Below are 7,308 nucleotides of genomic sequence, written 5' to 3' on the forward strand. Positions count from 1 at the left end.
AATGATTCAAGAGAAAAATTATAATGCTCAGAATCTGGAACCATTCTTTAAATGGGAAGTGATTTTAAAGTAACATCAGACTATTAAATACTCTTCAAATGTAATTAAAAGAATGAAGATAATTCTAAAAAGACAAAAGATTAACTTAATGATCTTGAAAGCAAAAATAAAATAATGAATAGGAATGATATTGAATTTTCTGAAAGTCTATATTCAAAACTCAATAAATGATCAAGGGGAGCTCCTGGCTGACTTCAAACAAGTATTGCAAGAAGGAAAAAATGTAATATGCTTCCAAATAGGAACAACATATCAATGTATCAATATGGAAGATAAACACAATTTGTTTCTTTGATGAAAATATTGAGATCCTGACACTTGATGATAATGAAAGTCTTGTATGTGAAGGTTCTATCAGTAGAGATGAATGCGCATCTGCTATAGAAACTTGAAAAAAAATGGTAAAAGTCCTGGGACAGATAGTCTCATTGCATGATTCTATAAAATACTCTGCAAAGATGTCATAATGCAATGTCAAAAATCGCAACGACAGAGCGTAATAATCCTTTTTTCCAAAGCGGAGACAGATAAAGAATTCCTGACAGAGTGGCGTCCTTTATCATTGCTAAATATTGAATACGAATTAATGAAAAAATGCTAAGCATTTAGATTAAAGAAAATCCATCTGAAAAAATACACAGTTACCAGACATGATTCCTACAAGAAAGATATATCGGCGACAATGTGCGAAATATTCTAGATATTAAAGGTATTTCTGAGGAAAAAATGTTGATTTTGAGAAAGCATTCGATACGCTGAGTTGGATCTTTTTTCAAAAATGTTTTGATAATTTTCATCTTAATTGGACCATCGTTAAAAATATGGTTCGAACACTCTTTAAAATGATTTTTTTCCCCAAATACATACTGGTCAACAAGGGGAGTAGGACAGGGTTGTTTTACTTTTTTGATATGTGCAGAAATCCTTGGAATAACTAAACGACGATTACCAGAAATTCCGGGATTCAAATACAGGGACAAAGAAACAATGCTGACGATACACGAATTATATTGGATGGATTTGAGATGTCAAGTAGGAATTCCTTATGTAAACTAAACAGATACTTACAGATAAGCGGATTGAAGGTTCATTAAAACAAGTCCAATTTAATACACTTCAGGATTTCCAAAATGGAAGTATTTACGCAGAACTTTTCACCAGGCATAAAAATAATAACGGATAATTTTAAGATTTTGGTATTTTCATTCCAACAAACGAAAAAAAAAATGAATTGATAGAGATAAATTACCTATATAGAAAAAATAAAAATCGACGTTATCATAAAGACATGGCAGTATAGACCGCACTATTTATGGAAAACTTGCTAGATATTCCTCTATTAACTATTAAATTCAATTAAATATGCTGAAGCCACTAAAATTGTAATTCAGGTGTTCCTCTTATGTCAAAATCTAAAAATAACATATTAAAATATTTAAGTCATAATTTCAAAAGTGATTGTTTTATAAATCTGGGATTTGCAAACTGCTTCAAAATACAGTATTTTACATATAACAATGCACCATTGTTTTCATAAAACCGCAGCACACTCTCAAATGAAGAAATAGTGTATTGTGTACTGTGACACAAAATACACAATCAATTAACATTAAAGGCCTGTCAATCTACAAAACCAAGATAAAAGTTACTGAACAAAACTCCACAAGAATCCATACAATCAATGCTACATAGCTGGATCTGCAAAATGTACCATCAAACCTCTTTCAAAACTTTTAACTTCTATACTCACAGCTGTCAAAGACGGTCTCCAGTCCTACCACGACCTTGTTACTCCCAAAATAGTATCATTTAAATGGAGATCCTGAAAATTTCTAGAAACTATCAAGTCAAGATTAATATCAGAATATTTTAGCAATAATACCTTTGATTTTTTCAAATCTTTAAACTTCTTTTCCAATGGTAAGTAAAAATCCCGACTCAAAAAACATTATACACCGTTGTTACTTAAACAAATGACGGTGCACCTAGGTACAGATACGTAGTAGTGGTGGACGCGTTTTTCAATAAACTGTCGGGATTCCAACAGGAACAAATTGCACTCCTCTACCCGCTGACCTATTCCTTTACTCAGATGAGGCTGATTTTATACAAGATCTGATCCATAGGAAAGAACAAACTTAAGCCAAATCCTTTGACTACTGTTTTGTTTGCTATATAGATGTCGTATTAACGTTAAGCAATCCCAGCTTTTTGGGGCATTTTAGGCATTACATCTATCCAAAATAACTTGACATAAGGGATACTACAGACAGTGTGAAGTCAGCCTCATAAATTGCCCATTGCTTAGAGATCAATGGAAATGGAAAACTTTAACCAAACTATACGACAGACGCAATGACCTATGTTGCTACAAGATTGAAATCATCACTACGGAAGTCTTATGGTCGTCATCATGCACTCTTTGATCGTTATGGTGTATCAATCTGCAACATGAAAACTGATTTATTCAAAGGGTCATAGTTTTTCTTTCCTCGTTTGTCTACCCCGGACTTGACTTTTTATGAGCAAATCGGTGGGTGTTTCTAGAAAAGCAGAGGACGCTTACCCTACCGGAACACCTGGTCCATGCTCCTAGTGTTTAGTGGAGTCCGAGTTGCTCATTTGCTTTTGCTACTTCGTATGTATAATTTTAGTTAATCTATGTTCTTCGTTGTGCATGTCTGTTTTCCATGTCTGGTCTTTGTCCCTGGATTACATTCTTTTTATTACCGCTATAACCATGGTTCTCTTGATTACTCTTTCATTCTGTTATTGTCAACGTTTATGTCATCTGTGGCAACATCCCGTCAGTACATGCGTATTGAGTTTCATACCACAACTCATACATTATGCCAGAGCTTGCCGTAACTACATATATACACAGACTTTGAACCGCGCTGGACTTCTTACAATTAGACGTCTGGAAAAAGAGTTATGGTGCTACAAGATTGAAGTCATCATAACAGAAGTTTTATGGTCGTCATCATGAACTGGTTAATCGTTACGGTGTATCTATCTTCCCCGTGAAAAATGATTCCATGTGAACCATGTCATAGTTTTCCTATCATCTTTCATCTACCCTTGACGTGATATTTAATGAACAATTTGGTGGGTGTTTCTAGAAAAGCAGAGGACGTTTACCATACCGGTGCATTTGGTCAATACTCCCAGTTTTTAGTGGAGTCCCAGTTGCTCATTAAGTTTTGTATTTGTACGTATTATTTTTGTTATTTTATTTTCTTAGTTATGTTTGTTTTCCCTATGAAGTGTATAAATTAGGTTAATATACAGCATTACTAAAATAATTTTAGATCGCTGATATTGTTAGCGACTTCATGCATTCATTGTTTCGGTACTGTACATTCGTATATAATTTGCATAATTATATATTACTACTCAACCTAATGTTGCAGATAGGTGCCATTGAACAGTCATTTTAGCTTAATACGAGATTAAAATGTACCTCTTAAATATCATACACATGTGTTTTACCGTTTTTTTTTACATGTATGAGAGCGGAAAGTTCACATTAAAAGATGAAATGATCGATTAGCATTGAATTGTCTGAAATATAGCTGAGAATCTCATTTTCTCCAAATTGTTTTGATTGTGAAATATCTAGGTATTCACGGCTACGATATCACGTAATTTTAGAGCGTAGCGCAACTTTGTTTGCGTTCGTTCTATTTCAGACTCACTCGAAGTTTGCCGGTTGACGAACTTTTGCATTACACAACGAAGTTCAAAGTTCAAAAGCTTTATTTAAGGTCGGTACTTATGAAACATTAGAACTCAAATTCTAACGAGCTTTTAAAACAGACACAATGCAGTTCTAAAATGTCAAGTATATTTTTGAAAAATGAATAGCCTTATTTTGCTGGTAATGTACAAATGTGCGATGTCAAAAGATGTGAAAAACATCATCCCTGCATAGTCTTCCTTAAATCGACCTGAAATCTTCAAGTTTTTGCATTTTTTTAAGTCTGAATCAAGTCAATACATATATATCTACGCCAGATGTTGTGAAAATGAGAAAATCAATGATTGCGAAATGAGTGTACCTTAGAGCATTGAATTCACCTGCCGAATGCTGAATGAAAGCCACAGTTAGTGGTTCAGAATATTTGACAATTATCGACTTTGGTCTTAATATATATTGCAAGGAAAGCGCCCAATGATATGAAAACTTTACGTTGGTACGTATTACGCTGAACCGCGTAATAAGTTCGAAGAAATGACTGATGTTTGGAACAGATAAAAGCTCACCTGCCCTGTACAATACATTAAGGAACAGTTATATATGAATTGGATACTTGATATTTACGCGCAGATATAATCTTTAATGTTGTTTACACTTTTTTGTTATTGAAATAGACAAGTTGTCACAATATGTTAATATTTTAAAGAAAAAAATGTTGATGCACGTAAATTTTAAGGGCTACACTAAATGCATAATTCAAATTACGAATGTCACGATTTTAAACAAGATATATCCAAGAAGTTCAACTGAAGTGAACCTTTACTACTTTCGGCCATCAACCACAACCAACTTCAAGAAGAAAAGGAAATAACCATAAAATTGAAGTACCAGTCCACATAAAATTCAGGCAATACCAATGGTAAAGTGATCCATGTTGTAGAAATACCCATCAAACAAACGGTGCTTTTTCAGTCTACATATTCTTTTATTCACATAACAATACTCATTTCTGCATTCAGATCTGAACGTTTTTTTGAAAATCATACATTTATCTCCCATTAAATGAAACAAAATTAAAAAAGATAACTCTTGCAAAATGCCAATTTTATGTACAATCTATATAATATTCTAGAGTATATATCGAGTGCGCAATAACCAATGCAAAACTACGACTGGTTATTTGATCAGTAACTGATTCTGAACAAGAAATAAAAATGAATTCGGTTGGTTTTAACCATGCATGACTCATCTCATGTCTGATTTTTTTTATAAAGACTGCTACAAACCTGGAGGACAAGTTCAGATACCTGATGTCCTGTCAATGTACTAAATAGGAATTCCAATCAAAAAGGTTAGTCTAGAGAAAAGTGAACCATACTTTCCCTATGAAACATAACAGGAATATCAAATTATCCGACGGACGACAATACATGAAAAAAATGGGTCAGATCAGTCAAATGACAATTGCCAATTTCGTTTTGCATTTTATGACAACAGTAATAAAATGTTTAGATTTAGATGTCGGTTATTTTAAGTAATGTTCGGATTTTTACAGGATGTCAATGAACTTGAAAAGGGAACTGATAACAATTGCAATATTCAAATAACCGGTCATACTAGTAACTTAAACCATTTTTCAGAAACAGAACGGAAAACTGTTATTTGGGTACAAAAATGTGTTATTGGCTCAAAATACATTTTGTTGACTGTGCATTTCTTGATTCAGAAATCCTCAATAGAGTTCATAGCAGCTCGAAAAATACATTTGCATTTCACTAACAACCAACAGAAAACGAAAAATCTTTTAAAAGGCAAAGAGAAATCGTGAGTCGATCGAGATTCTATTGATTTGTTAACAAGCGGGAATGAGAAAGCAAATATTGAATATTTTATATTAGAGAACAGAGATTCTAATCCATTCCGATTCTGAGCAGTCAAACACAGAAATATTTTTCAATTAATTTTGAAATTGATAGAGATTCCATCGATAAATATTTACACACACAGTGCAAGTAATGTATTGACAAAAAATAATGGAATCGCACATGATTCAACAATGCTAAATCCAACTACAAAGGAACAAAACTATGAAGCTAATTGTGCTAATTTAATGCATGGAACAGAGGTGAAAAATAATTGGTAACAGTCGAATATGATGCTATAGATCCCGGGATTAACCATGGAAACCTAGTGAATCAAAGTATTGAGCTATTTTAACGATGAGATTTTAGTTCGTCAAGTGTAAAGATTCTGTATGAGGTAATGAGCTATAACTAAATATAAGAAACGCTAAATGTAGAATCAAAGGTTTTCAATAAGTTCATTCGTTGGCCATTCCCTCTTTCAAATTAAGCAAGTTTCATAAATGTTTCATGATTCTAAACTGGACACGTCGGAATTCAAGCAATGATTGCCTTGGTGAGTGAACTTTGTTTTTTGTGAAACTGCTTTTGATTACAACGAAATTGAACATTCGTGTACAGCATGTCAATCACTTAAAGGCAACAAACTTCATAGAAAGTCAGCTTTTCTAGAAACACCCGCCGAGTTGCTCAAAACAAGTCAAGTCCGGGGTAAAATGCAGCAAACATGAAATCCAGATTAGTGTACGGAAAGCAGGCAACATTGCGGTTGAGGGCTACAGTAGTAAAATCAATACTTTAAATTTATTGTTAGTGATTACATGTTGAAAGACCCAATCGGTCAGGTTTGAAAACACATACCAAAATATATCTTATACCATTTATCATTATTTAATTTTTCATGTGTTTTGGGGTGTCTTTTTTAAAGCACGTTAATGTTTATACATTTGCGTTTTTTGCATTTTTGATTTGTTACTAGCGTAAGTGAAATCTTCAGGATTTGTTAGGAAAGAGTCTTGAAAGGAGATATGGAAAAGGTTATGATTTTATATAAGGAGTAATATTTGGTACAAATTCAATGAAGTGTCAATTGGAAAGCACCTGGTCAGTTAATGTAAAATGATATAATCAGAAACTGTTTTTTTCTATATTGCACATATATTCAATTTTTAAGTACAAGTCCACATAAAATTTATACACTGCCAATTGTAGTGTTATTTATGTCTGAAAAAAAAAAAAACATCAAAAACAAACAATGGTTTTTTTTTCAGTCTACAAATATTTCATTTTAACATAACAATAATTATTTCTGTTTCCAGATCTGCCTTTTTGAGAAAATCATACATTCATCTTCCACTTAAATCAACCGAATCAAACATAAGCAATAACGATAACTCTTGCAAGGTGCCAATTTCATGTACAATCTACATAATTTTAATCTCAAAAGTGCAACCACAAAATGAAAAACCAAAATTGCATATGTGATCAGGAACTGTTTCTAAGCAAGACTCAAAACTGAATTTGATGGGTTTTTGACATGCATGAATCACTTCCTGTCTGATTTTTATAAAATCAAGAGCAAGGTTATTTCTTTGAAAACAATGATAATCTTTATCATATTGATATACTTTAAATCTTTTTTCTAGCATTGCATATACTCATTGTCGATTTTTTCTACTACGCCAT

The sequence above is a fragment of the Perna viridis genome, chromosome 11 (assembly GCF_037379345.1).
Source record: "Perna viridis isolate PV_CMFRI_1.1 ecotype Kerala chromosome 11, ASM3737934v1, whole genome shotgun sequence".
NCBI classification, from domain to species: Eukaryota; Metazoa; Mollusca; class Bivalvia; order Mytilida; family Mytilidae; genus Perna; species Perna viridis.